General features: G+C 44.0%; 1 protein-coding gene and 1 long non-coding RNA gene across 10 annotated transcripts in view; one reads left to right on the top strand and one right to left on the bottom strand.

Moving 5' to 3' along the window:
* The window catches only part of THRB (thyroid hormone receptor beta), a 402,102-nt gene that overhangs the window by 11,011 nt on the left and 365,579 nt on the right, over positions 1–25,512 (top strand). The gene's annotated exons all lie outside the window — the stretch shown is intronic.
* On the bottom strand, positions 11,758–22,186 carry LOC149127194 (uncharacterized). The gene is made up of 2 exons (XR_016233329.1): positions 17,608–22,186; positions 11,758–17,554 (listed from the first exon to the last, which is right to left on the bottom strand). It is a non-coding gene; the product is annotated as an uncharacterized LOC149127194 (long non-coding RNA).

The following is a 25,512-nucleotide window of genomic DNA, read 5'->3' as shown; positions in this document are numbered from 1 at the left end:
GCTTTATCAAATATTTAGCCAAGTCTATAGAAAGGTTTCCTCTGAAAGGAAACCTGAGAGAGGCATGGGTAATAGAGGGTGCTGCAAAGAACAGGCCCTCACCTTCTAACTGCACATTTTACCCCTCCGAAACCTTATCACTTAACTTTTATTAAAATGCCTTATTCTGAGAAGTAAGGGGACACAAAGCGCACTTGCAATCAGGTTACTAAGAAGTCAGACTGTCCAAGGAAAAGAAGTATCGTGCCTGGGACAAGAAAAAATGAGAAGTTCCTTGCCTTTACATGGGCCTGGATAAGACTATGTTCTATGCTACAAGTCTGTATTTATAAAATGTTTTGAAATGTTTTGGAGAAAATTTAAACTTGCAGTATTAGGAAGTTAATCCTGACATGGCACTTAGGCACAAAATTCAGGTAATTATTGGTATTGTTCAATAAGGAACAAGCAGTGTTCTCAATTCCCAATTTGTTTCTGGTCCACGATTGGAGTGTCTGGGGCTCAAGGAATCCCACAGCGTGGGCTCCTGGGATGTCCTGTGTTAATTTCCTATCACGGAGCAAGCAGAATAAAAAACCCATCCCCATACTGACCTAGTGATTGCAGGAGGGTATGAGGCTGGGTGTCCTGGGTCCTGGATTAGTTGAGAGCCTGGGCACTAGAGAGGTAGGTGGAGGTGAAATGGTAGACTAGGCAATGGAAATCCACACAAGTATTGGAAGGAGGATGGAATGTGTGCTTGACATTGCCACCTCCTAGCCATGATCTCCCTGGCAAGTTACTGAACTGCTTTGTGCCTCAGTCATGCCATCTGTACAATGGAAATAATACTGATATGGTGTACAGATTGTGGAACTCTCAGTGGCTGGGTGAAGAAAACACTCTAAGGTTGCAGCCTCATGGGACCGGCGCTGTGGCTCAGCAGGTGAAGTCACTGCCCACAGTGCTCAGGTTCAAGTCCCAGCTGCTCCAGTTCCAGTCCAGCTCCATGCTGATGCACCTGGAAAAGCAGTGGAAGATGGCCCAAGTGCTTGGGCCCCTGCATCCACGTGAGAGACCTGGAGGAAGCTCCTGGCTCCTGATGATTTCAACCTGGCCCTGTCCTGGCTGTTGTGATCATGTCGAGAGTAAATCAGTGGATGGAGGATCTCTCTCTCTCTCTCTCTCTCTCTGTAACTCTGCCTTTCAAAAAATAAATACATCTTTTTTTTTTTTTTTAATTGCAACCTCAGAAACACTTGGGACTTGAAATAACTCCGACCAAAGGAGACACTCACTCTGGCAGTGCACAGCGGGAGGCACTGTCACACATGAGTGTGGATGGACTCGTCCCTTGTTACCCTTCAGGGACTGGTTTCAGGAAGGCCTGCAGATACCCAAATGCACAGATGCTCAAGCGCTTATGCAAAGTGGATCGTATTTACCTATGAGCCCCACACACCCCTCTGTATCCTTTCAATCCTCTCTAGGTTACTTACAATACCCAATACAATGTGCATGCCTTGGAAATTATTGCTAGAGTGGACTGTTTGGGGAATCATGACACAACAAGAAAGTCTGTGCATAGCCAGTGCAGGTGCATTTTTTCTGACTATTTTTGATTCACAGTCACTTAAATCCATGGATATGGATCCCCACAGATACAGAGGATCTAGTATACTTACATCACAACCCTGTGGGATAGAGTAAATGAGATATTGGCTTTAAACTGCATAGCCAGGATTTATTATTGCCTGGTGAGTGCACAATACATGGGAACAAATTTGATGATCATTTTGTTATTATTATTAAATTTATATGTTTGAAAAACAGAGTGACAGAGATAGAAGGAGAGACAGAGATCTTTCAAGAGCTGGTTCATCCCCCAAATGCTCACAATCGCTGGGATTGAGCCTTGCCAAAGCCAGGGTCCTGGAACTCCATCCAGGTTCTTATGTGCGCGGCAGGGGTGCAAGGACTTGGGCCATCTTCTCCTGCTTTCCCAGGCACATTAGCAGGGAGCTGTATCAGAAGCCGAACAGCTGGGAGTCACTCAAAGCATTCTTCCAATATGGAATACGGGCATTGGAAGCAGCAGTTTAACCCACTGTGCCACAAAGCCAGCCCTCCTTTTATTATTATAAAAACTGTAAAATTGGCGGCATGGGGTATATTTGCACCCTGAAAATACAGGGTGATACTTTCCAAAAGGCAAGCAATCAAAGAGAGAGATCCAAAAGTCAGCCTCTAAATCTCCTTGACCATTTTGTGGCATTTGTTTTTTTTATTTGCTTTTAAATTTTGATGATATGTTTACTGGTAGCTGTCTAATTTTTGGATGCCCTAGCACTTCTCAGCCTCCAAGAAGCGTGTTCCGTGGTTGTTGTTGAGATTCGTGGTGGACATTCAGGGTTTGCAGAGTACGAGATGTTAAGTTACCAGCACAGAATCCCAGCCCCAGGAACGCCACTTGGCTGTCCCATTCGTGCTGAATGTGGTGCCTTAGCCAAGCACTGCCCTTCCTTTGTCCACAGCCACCCCTCCCCTCCTGTGTTCTTGCTCTGTCTGTTGGCCACATTCACGTTTCTGCTCCCTGACATCCAGTCTGCCTTTTCCCCTGCCCATGTGTCAGTCCCACTTCCCAATATCCTTTATTCAAGTAGTTCCTGAAACCCTGCCCTGGGCAGTTAGTGTCGAGACCCAGCTCCTGTCTGTGTGCCTGCGGTCACATGCCAGTTCAGGGACGTTCCCCTCACCCCTGTGTGCACAGGCGCTGTCATTGACTATATTTATTTCTCCACTGTTCAGTGTCCAGACTGCATATTTGTCAATGAGATATTTCTTTGCTAGATTTTAAGTTCCAAGAGGGCAGGGACTGTGTGTTCATCAAGTTTGGTGCTGCCTGGAAGGCAGGACCAGTAGGTAGGTGCTGAGTAATGCTTTTCTGATGTTTCGGCCAACCCCACGCGGGCTGTTTTCATATAATTAGGATGAATCTAATTTTAAAGCGAACCATGCTGTGTCCTCAGCTGAACCAGAATATACACTTACAAGGCCCTGCTGTCCTGCATTATAAATAAGGGAATAGGTTGTCCTGTAGAAAAGCTCTGCTGCTCTTTTCCCTTCAAAAAACTGTTGCTTTCAGAAAGCCATCCACACGTGTAAGAAATGAGATAGAAGGACTCTTGTTCTCATCAGCTAAGTTAGCAAGGATTCAAGACCCTGGAGGGGATGTTCTCTGCAGAGACAGAACCCAGTGAAAAGTCCAGAAGCAGAGGATGTGCAAGGAGATGGACTCACTGTGAACAGACCCCAGCCTTGGTGGCCGGACCCTAGCGGGTCGGTGAGGGCCTCCCTTGGAGATGGGTTCAGGTTTCTGCAGGAACAACTTTCTGAGATTGTTTGGCAAGTGTCAGGCGACTTCTCTCTTTACGTTTCCTTTTTGTGAAGAGCCCCTTGGGTGTAGAGCTCCTGTGACAGCTTTCACAACTCCTAACTGTTTCTGTGGCCATCTTTTTCCCTAAGATGTTTAGCCTGGTAGAATTTCCATTACATGTAGGTTGAATGATTGGGCATCGCCCCGAGGGAGTTTTATGGTTCATTTTTCTTCATTGTCTAGCAGTGTTTTGAAATAACTGTTTCATTTTTGCTGTTTTGTGGTTTTCAATGCCCACTGGTAATTCATTCAAGTTTCATTTGAACCGGGGCCATTGTTCCTATTCATCTTTGCCTCCTCCCAGCTCTGCAGTGAGACCCTCCTCTCTGAGTCAGCGATGATACTAAGGAAACTTCCTGTGCAACTGTGACTTCAGGGCTGTTGGAGACCAACCGAGGCTAGGTTTGTGCTCCCAAGTCAGTGGATCCCTACAGTTCATGAGCTAAAGATATGGTTTGCTTATTCACTCCATGGGAGAGCATGGGACGTGCCTGGAATTGTGTTTCTCAGCAAATGAAAGAAGTGGGGCCAGAGCCTGGGTTTCAAAGGACTCTGAAGATTCGGGACCCCAATATACAAACACTGACCAGTCTCTAGTACTCCTGGACCCCTCCCATGGGAGGCAGGCGGTGGACCCAGGGAGCACGTACATCAGAATCACGTGATCATCGAGTAACCCTCAGCCTACTATTCCTTTAACACATTTGCCATCTGTTTGGGCTCCCCAGAGGCAAACTCTGAACATTCACGTGGAAGTTATTTTTAGGAGGAGTTATATTTTAGGAGGTGAAGAAAACACCGATAGGAGGGAGATGGAATAAGCCAAGGAAGGAGCAGCGCCAATAAAGGAAGCACTATCAAGCCAGTTGCCGCTGGGGGAGCGATGGGGAGCCCTTGGAGAGAGCCCAGTGGTTGTCCCACCCAAGAGGCAAGGGAGTGGGTACACATTCAGAAAACCTGCAAGCATTAGGTGAGCTGCCTCTGGAGGTGACTGATGTCCTGGTATTTCCGGACTTCCAGTTGGGTAGCCAAGAGCAAGCCACCAGGCAAAGAAAGGCAGATGTTAGCAATCAGAAGACAAAGCAGGGGCCGACATTGTGGTGCAGCCGGTTAAGCTGCCTCTTCGGTCACCAGTATCCCATATTGGAGTGCTGGTCCAAGTCTCAGCTGTTCCCCCTCCCTGCTAATCTGCCTGGGAGGCAGCAGATGATGGCTCAAGTGCTTGGGTTGCTGCCACCCATGTGGGTCACCTGGATAGAGTTTCTGGCTCCTGGATTTGCCCTGGCACCCCTGGTGAAGGCAACCATTTGAGAAATGAACCAACAGATGGAATATCTCTCTCTCTCTCTCTCTCTCTCTCTCTCTCTGTTGCTCTGTTTTGCAAAGAAATAAAATCTTTAAAAAAGGAAGTCAATACAGTGGACATGGAAGTGGTGTGCACAGGTGTGTGGTCAGGGCACTGGCAGCATCCACAATGCTTTAGATTTTCTTGTCATTGGCATTCTACCTGACAAGCGCCATTAGCACTCCCCTCCACCTTCAGCTGTGACAACCAAAAATGTCTACATGTGTTGCCAAATGTCCCTTAAAGGGCAAAACCATCTCCATTGGAAAGCACTGCTTTAAGCTTCTGTTCCAAATAGCTTTTGAAAAGTTATTTATTTGGGAGAGAGGCAGAGAGGGAGAGAGGGAGAGAGAGAGAGAGAAATCTTCCATCTACTGTTTCATTCCCCCAATGATGAATGATGCCTGGCTTGCCTGGGCTAAATCCAGGAGCTGGAAACTCAATCCAGGTCTCCCACATGGACAGTTGGGATCTAAGTACTTGAGTTATCACCTGCTGCCTCCAAGGCTCTGCGTTAGACAGGAGCTGGAGTCAGGAGCCAGCGTTAGGACTTGAACCCAGAAACTCTTATATGCAGGTGTCTTAAACAGCATCTTAACTGCTGGGCTAAATGCCCAGCCCCTACTTCCAAATATTAATCCCTCTCTCCCCTAAGCTTCTCATAAGTTATAGTGACCCATTTTTTATGATCCTAGTTCTCATGGGATAGTAGGAGGCATTCCAAAATCTAGGAACTTGGAATGTGTTCCTCACTTCACTCTGATGCATCTCCTGCCCCGTCTTCCCATACCCTACGCTGCCCAGAAACCAGGACCCGGTTTCTCTTCCTCTCCCCTCCCCCTTCTCCTCCTGTTTCTTCTCCATCTGCATTGTGAGTCCCTGTAATGCACTTATTCTCACCTTCTTTCCTTTTCCTTTTTAAATAAACTGAGCTTTTAATTCTACTTCCCATAAGCTTTTTATTTTTAAAAGATTTATTTATTTATGTGAAGGACAGAAAGAGAGCGAGAGAGAGGGAGAGAGATTGAGATCTTCCATCTGCTGGTTCACTCCCCAAATGACTGCAACAGCCCTGGCTAGTCCAGGCCAGAGCTAGCCACGAACTCCATCCAGGTCTCCCACATGGGTGACTGACACCCAAGAGCTTGATCCTCCTTCTGTTGCTTTCCCAAGCACATTAGCAAGGAACTGGCTGGGAAGCAGAGCAGCTGGGACTTGAGCTGCTGCTCTGATATGGGATGTGGGCATCACGACTGCGCCACAACACTGGCCCCATTTTATTATTAGAAAAGTTGTAAAATTGGTTGCATGGAGTAAACCACAATGCCGGTCCCATCTTGCTTCCTTTTCAAAGGTCTTACTCAATTCAGGGCAGCAAATACTGTCTCAGGAAATCAGCTGGTAAATTATATAGTAAGAGGGAACAGACTGTGTTTAAAAATTATGTCCGTCCATTCATTCTTCTGTTATCAAACATTTGTCTGCACCAGATATGTGCCAGGTACATGCTAGGGTGCAGTGGTGAGCAATATAGTCTCTGTCCCTCCAGGTATGTACATAAAGTGACAATGGAAAGGATAACTTACCGCGGCTAAGACGATGTTTGCTTTGTCAATGTGGGCATACCCCCAGTCCTGGAGGTGAAAGTATAGAGCCTGATTTTCAACCAGGAACAGGTGCAGTGACTGGCTGGGCATTTCTAGTTGGAGAATTCTAGCGTCAAGGTTGAGAATTATGGATTTGTGCTTTGAATGATAGAATTTATTCCTGTCACACTGAGACAGTGCACCTCAGCAAGCCAGTTTCAGGGTTTAAATTTCTTAAATGAAGCGTAAATGAATATTGCATAGTTTTGTTTTTTTTGTTTTTTTTTTTTTTTGACAAGCAGAGTTAGACAGTGAGAGAGAGAGACAGAGAGAAAGGTCTTCCTTCGGTTGGTTCACCCTCCAATGGCCGCTACAGCCAGCGTGCTGCACTGATCCAAAGCCAAGATCCAGGTGCTTCCTCCTGGTCTCCCATGGGGTGCAGGGCCCAAGCACCTGGGCCATCCTCCACTGCCCTCCCGGGCCACAGCAGAGAGCTGGACTGGAAGAGGAGCAACTGGGACAGAAACTGGCGCCCCGACCGGGACTAGAACCTCGGGTGCCAGTGCCGCAGGCGGAGGATTAGCCTAGTGAGCTGTGGCGCTGGCTGTTTTTTTTTTTTTTTTTAACATAGTTTTTGCTGACCCGTTCCTGCTTCGCCTGATCTAGCCATCCTCCACGTTTTTAGGTAATTTGCTCCTAGTCTGAGAGCCCTCAGAAATAGGCTGTGTTGCTTGTGTTGTTTTGGCTGGGGTATGTTTTGGAGGAAGGAAGTCCAGCAAAGGCCAAAGAGGAGAGGGGTAGGAAAGCACTGATGTTTCGTTGAAGGGGATTGGGATTGCGTGCTTTGGCTGAGGGTGTGTGCTGTACGTGTCCTGTGGAAATGCTAAGAGGGCGAGGCTCCTAGGTTCAGTGGCATGAGTTATAAGATGGTGGCATGTCCCTTTGCAGCTATTTCTTTTTTTTTTTTAAGATTTATTTATTTATTTGAAAGTCAGAGTTACACACAGAGAGAAAGAGAGGCAGAGTGAGGTCCTCCATCCACTGGTTCACTCTCCAATTGGCTGCAATGGTCGGAGCTGCGCCAATCTGAAGCAAGGAGCCAGGAGCTTCCTCTGGGTCTTCCACATGGGTGCAGAGGCCCAAGGGCTTTTGCCATCTTCCACTGCTTTCCCAGGCCATAGCAGAGAGCTGGATCAGAAAAGGAACTGCCAGGACTTGAACCATCGTCCATATGGGATGCTGGCACTGCAGGCAGAGGCTTGTCTCTACACCTCCGCAGCAGCCCCAAAGCTGTTTCTATTTCACTGCATCTGGAACATTTTTGCCACTTGATCCTGATACACCTCCTGTCCCATCTTCCCATACTCCATTCTACCCAGACATCAGAAATCGTATTCCTTCTCTTTCTCTTTCTCACTCTCTACCCCTCCCCATTCCTCCCCCCCTCTTTGCCTTTCTCTGTTTTCTCTCTGTCTGACTTTCTCCATGCCACTGAGAACTAGTTGGAAATGCAGATTATAGGGCTCAGCTCAGAAGCTGAACCGGCCGGCGCACCGCGCTGATCCGATGGCAGGAGCCAGGAGCCAGGTGCTTTTCCGAACAGGAATCTGAATATAACAAGATCACCAGGGGAATTCATCTGCATCTGAGGGTTTGAGAAGGGCCCTGCTCTATTTTTAAGTGAACAGAAAAGGAAACAAAAACAACAAAACAAAAAGCAGAATCCAAAATGAGTAATTGGGGTAAGCCTGTCCTTGTTTATTGTTTTTTATTTATTTATTTTTTTAAGATTGACTTACTTGTTTGAAAGGCAGAGTTACAGAGAGCAGAGGCAGAGAGAAAGAGAGAGAGAGAGAGAAAGGTCTTCTATCTGCTGGTTCACTCTCCAGATGGCCACAAAGACCAGAGCTGGGCCAATCTGAAGCCAGGAGCCAGGAGCTTTTTTTGGGTCTCCCACATGGATGCAAGGACTCAAGGACTTGGACCATCTTTTGCTGCTTTCCCAGGCCATAGCAGAGAGCTACCTGAGAAATAGAGCAGCCAGGACCCTAACCAGCGCCCATATGGGATGCTGGCATTTCAGGCTGGGGCTTTAACCTACTGCGCCACAGTGCCAGCCCTGTTTATTATTTTTCAAAGTTGGTTACACATCAATGCACCTGGAGTTAGCATAAGGAGTCAAGATCAAAAACAAATTCAAGTAGCAAGGACTAAAATAATAAGTATTAGGGTATATCACATTTTTGTTTGTTTGTTTGTTTATTTGAGAGGCTGAGAGGCACAGATGGACAGACAGACAGAGACTGACGGATGACAGAGCTTCCATCTGTTGGTTCACTTCTCAAATGCCCTCAATAGTTTGGGCTGAACCAAACCAAAACCTAGGGCTGGGAACTCAATCCAGATTTCAAAATCAGGTGAATGACAGGAACCCAAGCACTTGAGTCCCTGTGCCTCCCTGGGTGTGCGTTAACAGGAAGCTGGACTTGGGAGTAGAGCTGGGACTTGTACATAGGTGCGTTGATATAAGATGCAGGTGTCTCAAATGGTGTATTAACTGTTGTGCCAACTGTTCATCCCTGCATTTTTTTTGAATGTTTGTTTCATTAAAACAATGTGAACACACATACACACACACATACACACATGCCTTTATGTATATGTCCTGCCTAATGACTTCAAGGGAAATTCTGATGGGATTACAGTTTGAAAAAAGAGGTAATCTTGACAACCACTGTCACAAAGACTTAATATCTCTCTTTAGAGTACAGGGTACTTCAAAAATTTCCTGGAAAGTAGAATTAAAAGGTGAGTTTATTTTGGTGCGAAACCCTTTCGAGTCCATCCACACAAGGAGTCTTTAAAAAGCTCATGGGAAATCCCTACATGGATTTCCAATTTTTTTTTGCACCAAAATAAACATCTTCTAATTCTGTTTTCTATGAGCTTTTTGAAGTACTTCTGTGTTCAAATGCATGCATTCCATAATCACTTGACATAATAAGATTATAATCTCCAGCTCACGTTCCTGAATGATAATTCTAAATAGCAGATAGGAAAGTTAAAATTATATCAATTGCAAGGTAATTACAACAAGAATTTCAATTTCCATTTGGTATCAGAAAACAATGCTTGGCCGGCGCCGCGGCTCACTAGGCTAATCCTCTGCCTTGCAGCGCCGGCACACCGGGTTCTAGTCCAGGTCGGGGCACCAGATTCTGTCCCGGTTGCCCCTCTTCCAAGCCAGCTCTCTGCTGTGGCCAGGGAGTGCAGTGGAGGATGGCCCAGGTCCTTGGGCCCTGCACCCTATGGGAGACCAGGAGAAGCACCTGGCTCCTGCCATTGGATCAGCGCAGTGCGCCGGCCGTAGCGCGCCGGCCGTGGCGGCCATTGGAGGGTGAACCAATGGCAAAGGAAGACCTTTCTCTCTGTCTCTCTCTCTCTCACTGTCCACTCTGCCTGTCAAAAAAAAAAAAGAAAGAAAACAATGCTTGATCAAAGAATATCTCAAAAAAAAAAAAAAAAAGGATATCTTCAAAGAAAAACACCAAGAAAACAAGTGTAGGCTGACCACAGTAAATTGAGGAGGATAAATATTTTGAACCCAAAAGAAATTCCCTAGGTTCTGAGATATACAGGATGTTCCAACGTGGTTTCAGTGCAGTTTTAGGTTTCATTGTTTTCAGAAGCATAAATGTTACACAGCTACAACAAATTATTTGGAAACTTCATCACTTACATTTCTTCAGCACTCACTTAGTGTGGCAGATTTTCAAAAGTAAATTTTTCATATTCATTTTCTGTTTCAGTCCCTCTGATCGAAGATGGCAGCCACTGAAATGGCCGATTCTTTGTGATGTAAAATTCACACACCTGAATGAGTGCAAAAGAAATTTAGTAAGCAAACAGCCAAACCCGTCCTTTGTGAGTCTGTAGCAGTCACCCTTGAGGACACGGAAAGACCCCGTGGAAGGGGCAGAGACCAAGTCACTGCTTGGTGCCAACCTGAGTGACGCCGTACCTCCCAGCACCCTTGCAGACTCAGGTTTCACCACGTGTGGGAAGAGCCAGTCCTCAGGCTGAAATCGAGAGGCTCTGTGCGGGAGGTGCTAATGCCAGCCCGAGACATGGTTCCAGGGAAGGCCTTTCAACCTCGCAGGCGGGAACGGTGCCAGCGCCTGAATTGTCTTTGAAAGTGCCTTTGCCCCAGGACTGCAGCAGCTCCCTGGAGCCTCCCCACTGGCTCATCCCCTTTCTGAACTTGCCCACAGACCTCAGGGTCTCTGATGTTCATGAAATTCCTTAGAAAGAAGCACAGCAGTTATGTAAAGCTGTATTTTTTTTTTTAAGATTTATTTGATATATTTGAAAGAGTTTCAGAGAGAGGTAGAGTCAGAGAGAGAGGTCTTCCTTCCACTGGTTCACTCCCCAGATGGCTGCAACGGCTGGAGCTGCGCCGATCAGAAGCCAGGAGCCAGGAGCTTCTTCCAGGTCTCCCACATGGGTTCAGGGGCCCAAGGACTTGGGTCATCTTCCACTGCCCTCCTGGGCCACAATAGAGAGCTGGATAGGAAAAGGAGCAGTTGGGACTAGAACCAACGCCCATATGGGATGACTGTGCTTCAGGCCAAGGCTTTTTAACTTGCTGCACCACAGTGCTGGCCCTGTTGTATTTTCATAAACATGATTTTAATTATGCTTTTAAGAAACTGTGCATATGTTTCATTCATTTTCTTCTATAATTAGTAAATCGGTTAGGTAGAGTCTTTGCTTTATCAAAATTTAAAAAAATGAGGCTGTCTGCATTCTTGAAAAATGCTGTGTTTTGGAGAGAATTTAAAAATATTTTTATGTGGGTCCTGCACTGTGGCATAGCCTGTAAAGCCACCACCTACAGTGTTGGCATCCCTTATGGGCTCCAGCGCCAGTCCCGGCTGCTCCACTTACAATTCAGCCCCCTGCTAATGAGCCTGGGATGGCAGTGTAGGATGGCCCAAGTGCTTGGTTCCCTGCACCCACATGAGAGACCTGGAGGAAACACCTGGTTCCTGGCTTCAGATCAGCCCAGTTCTGGCCGTTGTGGATGGAAGATATCTCTCTCCCCTCCCCCGTCTCTGCTTTTCAACTAAATAAATAAATAAATCTTTAAAAATTTACGTGGTATAAAAGATGAGACAGCTAGTGTTCTCTATCATGTGTGAGTGTTAAAGTATGGTTTTGCTCATTCGGAAAAAAAAAAGTTTCTTGGCTACAAAACTAATCATTGATAGTACCATGTTTTTGCCAGGGAATGGCCTGTTCGGATTATGTATACAAATAATGTGGAAGAGACGTGGAAACAAATGCCAGACCTGACCTTTGTGTGTCTGTGTTTCTTTCTGTCTGTCTATCATCTATCTATCTATGTTGGGGTTTCAAAAAGAGTTCACCTTAAAAAATTGAAAGATAATTTTACTTTGGTTCAAAAAAATTTAAGGGGCCGGCACTGTGGCGCAGCAGGTTAATGCCCTGGCCTGAAGCGCCAGCATCCCATATGGGCACCAATTTGAGACCCGGCTGCTCCACTTCTGATCCAGCTCTCTACTATGGCCTGGGAAAGCAGTGGAAGATGGCCCAAGTCCTTGGGCCCCGGCACCCACGTGGGAGTCCTGGAAGAAGCTCCTGACTCCTGGTTTTGGATCAGCACAGCTCTGGCCATTGTGGCCAGCTGGGGAGTGAACCATCGGATGAAAGACCTCTCTCTCTCTCTCTTTCTCTCTCCCTCTCCTCTCTCTGTGTAACTCTTTGAAATAAAAAAAAAAAAAACAAAGAATATAAATCTATTCATAGTTTTTGCAAAATATGCATTTCCCACAAACTTTTTGAAGACCCTTCAAATATATAAAAGTGAGATAGGATGTAATATAAATTATAAATTATATTAATGGAATATATACCATTCTGATACATATGGATTAAACATATAATTTGAAAATCAATATTAGAATGTAGGAGACATTATAAAGGAATAACTGTTTACATTTATTTCTAATTGAATTAGTTTAAAATTCCTCCACATTGTGTTTGATCATTTTATACTTGTTCACAAATTGCATTTCTATTTTACAAAATAAAACATTAATTCAAATAATATTGGATTGTAGCTGTTCATATCGGTCATAATGTATTTGTAGCAGGTTTTTGCTAATTTGAAGACAAAGTCCCTAAAATCATATTTCAAGCTCTGGTTTCTTGTAGCATGATGGTACAATGGTTAAAGTAATATAAAGTAGTGCTGTTGCTGTCAAGATTAATGAGAACATTACCAATTAAGAGGTCTGTGCCAAAGAGAACATGATGTTTTTAGAACATTGGCTATAGAAAACCACACATTAGTGTAGTGATTTCCTCTTGTGATTTATCATAGATATAATGTTCTTTTGATTAAAAAAGTGCAGTTGATTGTAGTAAGTCATTCTGTCTACAGTATGTTGGACAGATTTCATATATACTTTTCAAATTAATAAGAAAAGCAAGTGTGTCTGCATGCACCCATCTGAAACAAGTCCACACAGTTGGATGAACTCTTCCAGTCTGTAAATGTTCGAAGTTTGAACTTCCTCCATACTTCCTCCATGGTTAGCTACATGTAGCATGCATGGTCTGCAGCTATCTTCAGATCCATCAAAAATTATAGATTTTTTAAAAAAGTACTAAAGGCAGCATCCTTGATGAAAGTAATATGTATTTAAATTATTATACTGGTTATTTTTTCCCTTGCATAAGAAACTTGAACTAAAAAAGTAACCATTAATCATACAAATTCTGGTCGAACTGTTCCAAAGCTTAGGGTAGCAAGTAGTTTTTTGTCAACTCCAGTAGGTTTTGCGGTTATTAGGGCTAATGTGTTTAAAAAGTATAAGGCCAGACTTCTGGGGTTAGCAATAAAGAGTGTTGTGATTGATTAGTAATGCCTGCTACAGAAGAGAAATGGGAGAGGGATGGGCTGTGTGAATGTGTTTTCTTACCCTATCTCCATACCTGATGAAGATTACATTTTCAAGATATTGCACCATTATCTTTTCTTTCCTTTTATTTATTTACTTGAAAGGCAGAGCCACTGTAGAGAGGGAGGGAGAGTGTGAGAGAGAGGTTCACTTCCCAAATGACTACAATGGATGAGGCAGGGCCAGGCAGAAATTGGGAGCTTCTTCCAGGTCTCCCACATGGGTAGAAGAGCCTAGCACTTAGGGCATCCTCCACTGCCTTCCCGGTGCATTTGCAGGAAGCTGGACAAGAAGTGGAGTAGTCAGAACATGAACCGGGGCCCATGTGGGATGCTGGTGATGTAGGCAGCCACTTAACCCCCTGTACCACAACACTGGGCCCACACCATTATCTTACCTGTAGCTTTATGTGTTGTACTTTTTAAATGGATATTGTACTTGTTCTGAAGAATTCTTTCAACAGGGAATTGGAAAATTCCTCTGTGGATCAAGGCAACTATGTAAGCGTTTCCTGACAGATTGGGAGTAGTAGCATGTAAAACAAAGCATATCGTGAACTTTTAGGTTGTCTCTTTTGGTTTTCTGTGTCTCGAGACTATGTATAAATGTATAATCATAGTACTTTAAGCAGTGAAGTGTCAACAATGGTTGGAACTCTTTCCAAAGCATGCCCAGTTCTCAAAATAAAATGGCAGACAACATTTTCAGTTATATTTTAATGTGTTGAAATTGTGTTTGTGTGATTTATCACGTTCATGGTCTATTCTAGTTCTCAATCTCAATACTCACCCTATTGGGAAGCTCTGGCCATTCCCTTTGCATGAAGAACAGAGAGCAAATAGATTGTCAATGAGAGGATAAGGCAGGTGGGGAATCACAGGCAAACTCCATGGCTCTGCAAACCTCAGAAGACAGAAGAATTGACAGAGTGTACAAAAGTATAAAACTGCTCTTGGTGGTCTCCAGTACCTGTGTTTATTTCACCAAGAAGAACTGAGTCTTCTGCCAGTCAATTTGATTGGACTGTCTTGAAATCTACCCATGAAAAGGCCTGAATGGCGTTTACTTTCATTATTACGTAAACTGCCCATCAAACCTGGAAGCTGATTGTAACTTACAATACAGTAGGTGACTATCAAGACCTCAGAACGTAAGGATGTGAAGAAAGAAATCTTTTGTACAGTTGGTTTTGGCATTCTTTCCATACAGAGATGAATCACCTCCTTCAGCAAGCCCAGGACTTGACTTTGCCAAGACTGGCAGAGAGAGTAGGAGGAGACAATTGGCTTTGTGTTACTGCCTGTTGCAGAGTTGACATTCTTACTTAGAGACTGGTCATCTCCAGGACACCATGAGTTGTGGCCAGTGGTACCTGCACACCTTAGAGATTCCTGCAGAAGAGACTGAGGGCCAGATCTCATTAGATGCTTCAAGATGATGCATACCATTCAGATAGCTGGGATCTGTGTTATTTGGACAGTCAGTAATTGAGTTTTAGCATTGTCTGGAATGAAGGGTAGGCTGTGAGGGTCTGAAATATCTTCTGAACATCTTTATCTATCCCTCCACATCCAGTACAGTCTCGCTTATGTTAATATAACATAGCGGGCAGTGTGAACCTAAGTGGACAGACAGGAATATAAAAATGGGTGCCCCTACTAATTAGCCGATGTAATCTTGGGAAAAGTTGCCTAACTTCTTTGAGTTTCAATTTCCAATTCTATAACAATGTTTGTTTAAAAATATTGCTTACCATGTAGAATTATGAAGAGTAGGACTACCTGAAAAAGAAACTGGTCTTCACAGAGCTATGCCTGTGATTGGAAGGTTTTCAGAGGCTTCCATGCTGTTTTCTCCTGGCTGTGGGAGAGGGAGGATTTGGATAAGGGAAGAAACAAAGGGGAGTTTAAGATAAATATCCATAACTTCTCTGCACATAAGGATTTTTGTCTCAGTTTTATTCTTAGAGCATTCCAAATCTCGCATGGTGTCCCCTTGAACAAGATGGAGATGCGCAGGCTGCTGATAGGAAATTTCACAAGTTCAACAACCATATGTCTGGGGCGTTTCCATGGATTAGCAGCCGGCTGGAGGAGGCATGATCTGCCAAGGACCTCTGGCTTTCTGCCCAGCCTTCTCTGTGGATGTTGTGAGGGACATCATGAAGACACGAATGGCAGGCTTATCAAAAGTTCAGGGGCACAAAGCTAGAGGGGTGAACCCAAAGACCACGTTCAGAGTGTGCGTTCAGAGTTTGCCGGTTTGGAACAGTGAGTCTAAATCGAGAAGGTCAGCAGGAGGATTTGAAACCACCACTTTACATCTTGGAGGCCCAGATTCTGAGAGACTACCCCATGATCCTATTAACATAAACTGAAGATCGATGTGAGTGCCTCCACCATATGTCTCAGCCTTGAGCTGCATTGTGATCTAGAAAGTTTGTGAAAACTGGGCTGCAGAGCCCTGGGCTGCACCCCCAGAGTTGGTGCCTTGGAAGGTCTGGGGTGCAGACGCAGAATTTACTTCTCAAGCAAGTTTACAGATGCCACTGAGGCTCCCGGAACTGTTGCCTTGGAAACGACTGTGCGGGAGGAGCAATGTTGCTCATATCTAGGGAGGCAATCGTTTTACTGTCCTGTGCTGAAGAATTGTAGTAATTTTTCAGTCCCGCTCTTTCAGTCAGGACATGATGCAGAAAGTTTGGGAAGAATTCTGGGAATTTCAGGGCCATTGAGGAAAGAGGAGCAGATGGAGGAGAGAAAGTTGCTGCCTTCAGACACGTGTGAGATCAACATGTTGAAGAGTCTTAGTTAAGAGCATCTACATTGGATGCTGATCAACCTGGCTTTGATTCATAGTTCTGGCCCCCTTTTATATATTTAATAAACAGTGCTTTGGTGCTTACTAAGTACCAGGCACTGTTCCAAATATTTTACATCTGTTAACTCCTATAACACTCATAACGACCCTAGGGTAGATCAGAGAGGTTGAACCACCTTCCTAAGGTCACATAGCCAGCACCCCGTGGAACTGGGATCCAAATCCAGGTTGTCACCTGGAGTCCACATTCTTAGATACTGCACAGCACTGCTTCTACACTGTGGGCTCCTCTCTGATGCTTGGCTGTGAGTTCTTACTAACATCACCAACGTCTCTGTGACTCAGTCACTTCATTGTTAAAACAGGGCATTAGGCTTCTGTGACAGCCTGGGTAAAGTTGGTGTGCCTCTCATACGACTCAAGAGCAGCCAGACCTACCTCTCAGGGATGGGATCCAGGAATGTGCCAGCCTGGGGCTGTCTTGGAGTCCAAATGGGCTTCTAGAAGGGACGGTCATGGACACAACCCTTTCTAAGGACAGTCATGGATTGCCTGCTGGGCTGCAGGAGGAGGCTGGACTGGTGAACACAGTGACTGAAGTTCTACAGCTCTAGAAAGTGCTGGCTTCCTTCACTGCAGGTGTCAGTCCTCATCAGATTGATCTACCGTCTGCCTTTTCTTGCTTGAAGCTTTATGTGGATTCTGAGCAGTTCTGCCTGTCACAGCAAAGGCAGCTATAAAAATACGCTACCCAAACCGCTTTTCCATTCTTTCCTCATCCCTCACTTGTCACAGGCACAGACACCTGTGCATAGTTTGTTGCTCTTCAGAAGTTCCCTCCACACAAGTTAATAAATTGTGTTCTTCTCTGGCTATGTATTACTTGATTTTCTTGCACCTCAGTTTTCCTTTGTAACTATGTATCTTGAATTTTGCCTTTATCTGACACTGTCCTATTTTAAAGCGATGGTAATCATTTTCTTAGATGTTTCAGTATGCTCTCAAAAGGTTAAGTTGGATGCTTTCTCTGGTTTACACATGTAAACGTCTGAGACATCTGAAGGACAGGCTTGTGCCGGGCTCCTTGGTTGGTTGCACAATGAGGCTGATGTTGATGCCCAAGGCCCATGACCGTGGAGTTCACTTGAGTTGCTTTCTTGGCTTCTCTGTGGCTCCTGCATGTAGGAGCAGCTCTCAATTAGGCTGCTGTAGATACTAATTAATAGTGCATGCAACTATTGAGCTTATTCTGTGTTAGTAACTGTGCTGTGGGCTCAAGAATCCAAGATGAGTTTAGCTGGTTCTGGAGGAGTATAGATGGTTCATGAAGCAATTGCAGAGCCGCGGGCTTGTCTTCTGCTAAGAAAGAGGGAGTTCTGAGATGGCTGAGAGGGGTGTCTACCTAAGAGACAGGAGCAGACAGCAGTTCTGAGATGGCTCAGCAGGGGTGTCTACCTAAGAGAAGAGAGCAGACAGCACGGAGGAAGGGATGCTTATCTGTTTTGAATGATTAGCATAGTCAGCCTGGCAAAGGCACTGGGATGTGTGTGTGTGTGTGTGTGTGTGTGTGTGTTGCTAGATTGAGGACCTCCAGATGTGGTTGAGAAACCTGCCGGCCTCTTCTACCGCTCGGTTTCAGAACTCCACCAGCCAAGCCTTTAGGGTCTAGGCAGTAGTCAAACAAGTCTTCTAAGAGAAATCTGAGAAACTCAAGTAGAAAGATGTAAAGATACTGATTGAGGTACCCTAGACTTTGCCCAACAATATCAATTGATGAGATGAACGGGAAAGTGGAGACAATCATCCAGAAAGGAGAGGGAATAGATGGAAACAGTAAATAGGAGAAAACCCAGATAATCGAAGGATCAGGTTAGGCAGATCAATAACATTTTTATGAAGTTTTATTTGAGAAGCAGAGAGAGAGAGAGAGAGAAAGAGTTACCACCCCCTGTTTCACTCTCCAAATGCCTGTAATGGTTAGGGGTGGGGCTGTACTGCAGCTGGGAACTGGGAAATCAATACAGGTGTCCTGGCAGGAACCCAAATATTTGAGCCATCATCTGCTGCCTCGCAGGGTCTGCATTAGGCTGAACTTGAAGTCAGGAAACACAGGTGGAAACCAAACCTACGTATTCTGATGTGGGATGTGGGCACTTTAACTGGTGTCTTAAGCACTAGGCCAAACGCCTGCCCTTCAACATCTTAATAAGAGAAGTATCAGGTACGGGTGAAGGAGCTCAATAACAGCTAATTAACTACTTGAGAAAGGTCGTTGTGCGTGGTGGGCAGGGAAAGAACCGAGATGTTTCCTCATTCTCCGTAGAAGGGAGTAAATAAATGATGGCTGAAACAGAAATGTCATGTAATATGGTCCATGTTATTATGGACTTGGAAGTAAAGGGCGCTTTCCATAAATAAATGAAAGAACTTGGAGTGGTTATCTCCCCCAGGGAGGGGGAAGTAGGAGGGGGAAACGAGGTAGTAGTTTTTCGTAACAAATCCTATAACATTTATCCAACACTTGATTGCCAGAATAAATTTGGTTAGAATAAGAACCAAAAAAAAATTTGTGAAGTCTTGTTAAAGAATAGTTTAGATTTAGATAAGCAAAACAATCCTGAAGTGGAGATGAAATCATGTAGCCTGGAGGTCAGACACAGCAGTTCAAGTGGAAGGGACACTTTAAGTCCTAGGCAGGATATAGAAAAGCAACCAAGCAGATGTAAAGGCTGTGAGGAGGGGATACAAGCAACTCACAATTAAACAGCTAGCTACGTTCTCATCAGCAACAGAAGAACCTAGATAGCAGTGGAATGTGTTTTTCAAACTGCTGGGCTAAATCATGAACCCCACGTACTGTACTGACTAAAGTATGATTCAAAACTGAGAATGTATTAAAAGTCTTCAGATAAATGACACTGAACTAATTAACCCCTCACACACCCTTGCTGGGGGAACTACTAAGAGACACATGTGAGAGCAGAGAATTAACCAAGACAGGAGGGATACAATGCAGGACAAGAAAGTAAACCCAAGCACTGCCCACCAGAAAGGGAAATCTACACAAGCACTGTTGGTAAAACAACAACAAACTTTTTTAATTTGACAGATAGAGTTACACAGCGAGAGAGAGAGAGAGGTCTTCCTTCCATTGGTTCACCCCCAAAATGGCCACTATGGCCAGCGCCGCGCCAATCCAAAGCCAGGAGGCAGGTGCTTCTTCCCGGTCTCCCATGCGGGTGCAGGGGCCCAAGCACTTGGGCCATCCTCCACTGCCCTCCCGGGCCACAGTAGAGATCTGGACTGGAAGAGGAGCAACCAGGACTAGAACCCGGTGCCCATATGGGATGCCGGCACCACAGGTGGAGGATTAACCAAGTGAGCCATGGTGCCAGCCCCAACAAACTATTTTTTGATAAGTGTTTCTTAAAAATAATAATGAAGAACTACTAGAATAATATGGATGGGAAGAAATGGAAGTAATATCTTTCACAATCTTTGATTTATTTTAGGGAAGGTTAGAGATAATGATTTTTTAAGAGTTTTTTACACATTTAGAGATAATCCTCATAGAAATAGAATGTTTAACTCACAAGCCAGTGGAAGAGAATAAAGAAAACTCAATAAAGCAATTCAATAGATAACAGGAAAGAGAAAAAAAAATGCCAGAGGAAAGATATGACCAGTCAAAAACTACAACAAAATAAGATCATTGAAATAAGTGCAAGTATAGATTTAATGATAATAAGGATAAATGAATCAAACTCTTTGATCTGAAGACAAAGACTACCGATTTCATAAATATGTAAAATCCAGCTATGTACTATTTATAAGCATCAGACCTAAAATATGGTGACTCAAAATATTTGAAAGTAATGGGCTGGAACTAGATTTGTCAAGGGAATACTAATTAAAACGAAGCCAAAATGGCAATATTCATATTAGATAAAAAGAGATATTAGCACAAGACGTAAAAAGAGTATAATATCACTAAGGATAATTTGACCACAGTTTAATAGCAATTATCTTTATCCATGCATTTGTGTTGAAAGACGCCCTATTTACCAAGCTAATGCAGTGATTTCTTAAGGATGTTCTTATGCATTTTTCAAGTGTCAGTAGCTCTCTCAAAGAGGATAGCACTTAACAGATTACTGTATGTGTCCTAAGTGGTGGCCTTATGACCTAAATGAGTAACTCTGCACTGATGAGTGTTCGCTAATACTCAGAGAACTGTTGGCAGTGCTTGTTGACAGCTTCCCAGTCGCCTCCCTAATTCCTGATTCCTGGGAAGTAGTTTCTTTGCAATGAAACTCTAGGTCCCAATCAAGTATACTGCTTGATGTGATTTCTAGTTATGGTCAAAATTCCCTAAGCAACTTATTTCATTTTTTTAGTCTATTTGAGAGGCAGAGACAGAGGGGGAAGAGAGAGAGAGAGAGAGAGAGAGAGAGAGAGATCCCATCCATTTGTTTCACTCCCTAAATGCCTACAACAGGCAGGAGCTCAGCCAAGCAGAAGTCAGGAGCTCTGAACTCAATGCAGGTCACCCACACAGGTGGCAGGATCCCAACTACTTGAGCCGTCACTACTTCCTTAGGGGATGTGCATACGGAGGAAGTTGAAATCGGGAGCAGGGCTGAGACTTGACTCCAAGTCCTCTGATATGGGATGAAGGTGTCCCAAATGGCATCTTACCTACAATGCTAAACACCTGCTGCTTGTTTTATTTTCAAACTGGCTTCATGTAACAGTAACATCGTGACCCATGCCTTTACAAATATAGTATCAGCGGGGCTCTAAGACATAATTATCAAGTTTGAGATGCTGTGAAGATAGTCATTTTAACTTTTTCGAGGAACAAAGTTACGGAGAAATCTTCACGGGAATAATACTGTTAGGTTCCAGATACTCCCCCCGCTCTCCTCTTCACTGGCCTTGGCTACAAGCAGCAGCACCATGTTCCTACTAATCAGGCCAATCGGATCTCTTTGTTCAATAGTAGGTCTCAAGTAGATCCTGTGGGATGCGTCTTCCCCAGAGTCCAGGAGGGAAGCCAAGTTGTGTAACCCTACAGCTGCAACGGGCGCGAGGTGCATGGCGTGGGTGGAAAATCCTTCTTCCCCCATGCATGGAAGCTGCTCAGCTTTTGGGTACCAGCTCCACTCACCTGGGTGCCGTGCCCAGAAGAGGGTGGGGCTGTAGCCTGAGAACCAGGGTATTTCCCCAGGCTTCTGGGTCACTGCTTCTGGCTTCCGGTGCCATTTGAGGAGCAGCTCGAGGAAAAGGTCTCATTAGCAGTGGGAGAGCCCACTGGTTCCAGGGGAAGAACCCATCCAGGCAGGCACAAAAGAATGTTCTGCCCTTTCTATCTTTCAGGATTCATGGAGAGCGGGATTTTGCACATGCATTTTAAACACAGAGCCCACAGGTAGCAGTTTAAAGCATGTTTTGTACTGTTTGGATTTTGAGGCTTCAAGTCAATGGATTTCCTTGCTACTAGTTACTGTCAACTAACTTTAATTGCATAAATATTTTCCTAATATTGAATAGTTTGGACCAGGACTATGATCTCAACAAAGCCTTGCTCTTCAAACACAGTGAATGATAGTTCCAATTTAATCAAGCAGTTTTTCTTCACTTCTGAGAATTTCCTTGGAAAACCACCATTTTTTCATAACAAGGGTCTGTTTTGTTCAACTTGGGTCTTCCATTCCAGGACTGTAGCTGTCAGTTGTGTGTGTGTGTGTGTGTGTGTGTTTGATTGATGTGCTTAGATCAAATGAAGTGTTAATCCATTGAAAGGTGCACTATGTACTATGTGGCATGGTGTAGCTTATTTGTGAGCTCATTTTGATGTTGAACCCCTTACCTGTTTCAAATGATTTGTTTCATTTTGTTCTTAATTAAAAGGAATAACATTCTTATTTAAAAAAAAAACAACAATACAGGAATTATTGAAAATAAAAGGACCTACCCCCAACAACCCTCTTGTGGTACCACTTACCATTGGGTGGGCCAGTGTAAAAAAAAATACCCTGAAACACATGGCAGAAACTCACTTCATGTAACTGTAACATAATTATCTGTGCCTTGACAAACATAGTGTCAGCAGGGACTTTAGAAGATGATTATCAGGTTAATATTCTAGAATACAAGGCTGGACATAGAGATCATCTAATTGCAACTTCTCAGTTCCTAGGATCAGCATCTGGCTCTGACGAGGGACAGGAACTTGTCTGAGGATATTATTGAAATACTCCCGTCAGGCCGGCACTGTGGCGCGGTGGGTTAAAGCTGCAGCTTGCAACACCAGCAGCCCATTTCAGAGTCTCATCTGCTCCACTTCTGATCCAGCTCCCTGTTAAAGGAAAGCAGCAGAAGATGGCCCAAGGACTGGGCCTTTCACCACCCATGTGGAAGACGTGGATGGAGTTCCTGTCTCCTGGCTTCAGCCTGGCCCAGCCAGCTGTTATGCTGTTGTGGCCATTTGGGAGTGAGCCAACAGATGAATGATTCTCTCTCTCTCTTTCTCTCTCTGTCTCTGTGTGTATGTCTCCTGCTCCTACCCCATCAGTATGCCTCTCTATGGATGAATAAATAAATCTTTAAAAAATTATATGCCTGTGTCTTGGCCTTGAACCCAATTGATGATAAGTTTTTAATTATTTACCATTTGTTTTTAATGCCTTTTTGTTATTATTCTGATCACAAAGGCAATAAATGACCATTGTAGAAATCCACTCATAATCTTGACACCCATTGTTGAAATATTGATGTGTTTTCTTCCAGCAATTTCTGTGCTCATTCTGGTTCAAGAGCAGGATCAGACTTCATAAAGTTTTGTGGACTGCTGTTCTTACTTAATGTATGATGAACATGATCATGTGTCATTGCACACCATTCCTCAAGATTGTTTCTAATGGCTAGATGGCAACCAGTGTTAGAGGTAAACTCTGATACCTATTAGGTGTCATTCATGGCCATCTGGGAAGGCTCCAGTGTGTTAACAGAGATATTGTCTTAAACATGACTGGATATAAATCCTCGCATCTTGCACATGCTACATGAAAACTCCGCAGTACACGTATTATAATGGTTCCATAATTTAGGAAATTCTTGGAAGGCCAGGGTGTCTTTGAAACCCAAAGTTATTTCATTCGCTAGATTTCAGCAGCTTAGATTTCCTGTAGTAGAAGTAAATGGAATCAGATCACCTCTGGGAACAAATGGGTTTGACTTGGTCAAGGATGGCTTAATCCCTCTTTTATTAGCCAGCTGCAAAAAGTGTTAGAATAATTTACCTAAACGTGGTAAATAAAGCCTCCACCTTCACACTGTGATATACAATGCTGACAAAACAGATAATGGCAATCATAATAAACACAGCACCTGCTATTTATTGAGAGTGTACAAAGTCATGTGCCAAGTTCTTTATAAACATTACACATAAACCTCAAAACACCCAGTAAGGTAGGCATGACTTTATCATCACTTCACCATAGAAACAACTGTAGCTCAGAGAGGTTAGGTGACTACTCTGCTGTTGCACAGTAAGTGGCTGAATTCAAACTTGAACCCAGGCCTGCCTCGCTTGAAAATCCAAGACAGAGACCAATGTCTCCAAAATCATTCTGATAGTCTGTTTTCTTATTGAGACTTCGTGTAGCAGCAGTGGCTGTTAACCTTTTGAGGACTGCAGATCCATTTGAGATTCTCTTTTTGCCTAGAAAATGGTATATAGAAACATGCACAGCTTTGAATCACATTTCAGAACTACTCAACCTCTAGCTTGAAAACCTCTTCACTTAAAGGCTTTCGTTGGGTCTTCCCACGTTTTCAGTGCTTGGGAATCTTCTGCTAAAATATAATTACCCCATAATAGGAACCCATGAAGTGTTTTTCAGTTAAAATGGTGACTTTTGGGGGAGGGGGTAGACTGTTAATAAATGCAGACTTTACTTATTCCTCATTTTTTCCATGTCCTTGATGAGACCCCTAACAATTTTAGTACCTGACACTTAAGTCCCAGCATGTGATATCAGGCCAAATAATTCATTCTCAGGATGGTCAGTGGCCACTTAATCAGGTATGAAGTGAATCCTTCATGTCCCCTCCCCCCCTTAGAGTAAGGGAGGCTAAAGAAATGAAAGGTAATTATGTAAATATTAGTCTGTGCAATGTGTTAAGATAAAAAGAAAGCTGTTACTGTTGCTTCAAAAAATCATAAACATTACAAAACCAAGGCAGTGGTTTGAACGTTTTCTGTGTAACTTCTCTCATTACCAAGGCACACAATTGGGAGTAAACTGTTTTTCATCACAATTTATCTGATCATTTCTGAACTCTGTGATTCCCCCAATGATGTTAGCTTCTTAATTCAAACCAGTGGATTTATCTTCCCAATGTGGCATAAAGCAAGAAAATACATAATAACTTCTACACGACTTTGGAAAGATAAATTGCAACTAAGCTTATCTCTTTAGTTTTTGCTTTCACTGTTGAAATGACAGAGCTTACCAGATAATGCAATGCCATTGAGGACATGTGCTAGTTAGAATCAACTTAAAGTGACTCGTTCACCTTAGAGTAAAAAGAATAAGGTTCTCTTTAGAGGAAGTAGGAGCCAAGGAATGGGCCTTGCAGGTAAGATGGTACGTACTGTCTGGCTCTGAGGTCTGAAGGGATTTCTTAGAGTTGAACAGCTAAGGAGCAGGTGTTTGGCCGAGCAGTTACGAATGCCTCCCATTTGGGTGCCTGGGGTCAGTTCCTGGCTCCGGTCCCCACTCCAGCTTTCTGCTAATGCCACTCAGGGAGGCATCAGGGATGCTTCATGTGGCTGGGTTCCTGCCACCCAAATGGAGGAACTGGGTTGAATCCTAGCCCCTGCCTTTGACCTAACCATTCTGGGCATTTGGGGAATAAACCAGTGGATGGGAGCGTTTTCTGTCTCCCTCTTTTTCTCTCTCAGTTCCTCTGCCTTTAAACATGAAAAGTAAAATAAGAAATTAAAACAATTAGTTGAACAGCTAAAATTTCATTGCTCTATTTACTGAAATGCCATGTGAAAGTAAAAAGGCATTGGGTCCCCGAAATACAAGTAAGTACATCCTCAATTAGAAATATTTACAGGAAAGATATTTGAATCAAAGCCAGGCATCCTGATGGCCTTTTCTTCTCAGACATTCGTAGTGCAGAGCATCCTGGAGAGTGCATGGCCACCCTTCATGGATGTGTGCACTCTGCGAACTGTCATCTTTCCTGTGGCGTTACTGCTGACTGGCAGTTTGGCTTCTCTTTGGGAGTAGTTGGACTCTAATTCTCCCAGGGCTTAACTCATTCCTCGGTAGTAAGCTGGCT

The sequence above is a fragment of the Oryctolagus cuniculus genome, chromosome 4, assembly GCF_051225735.1.
Source record: "Oryctolagus cuniculus isolate XC-2025 breed Fujian yellow rabbit chromosome 4, ASM5122573v1, whole genome shotgun sequence".
NCBI classification, from domain to species: Eukaryota; Metazoa; Chordata; class Mammalia; order Lagomorpha; family Leporidae; genus Oryctolagus; species Oryctolagus cuniculus.
This window is presented reverse-complemented; position numbering and strand designations above follow the sequence as displayed.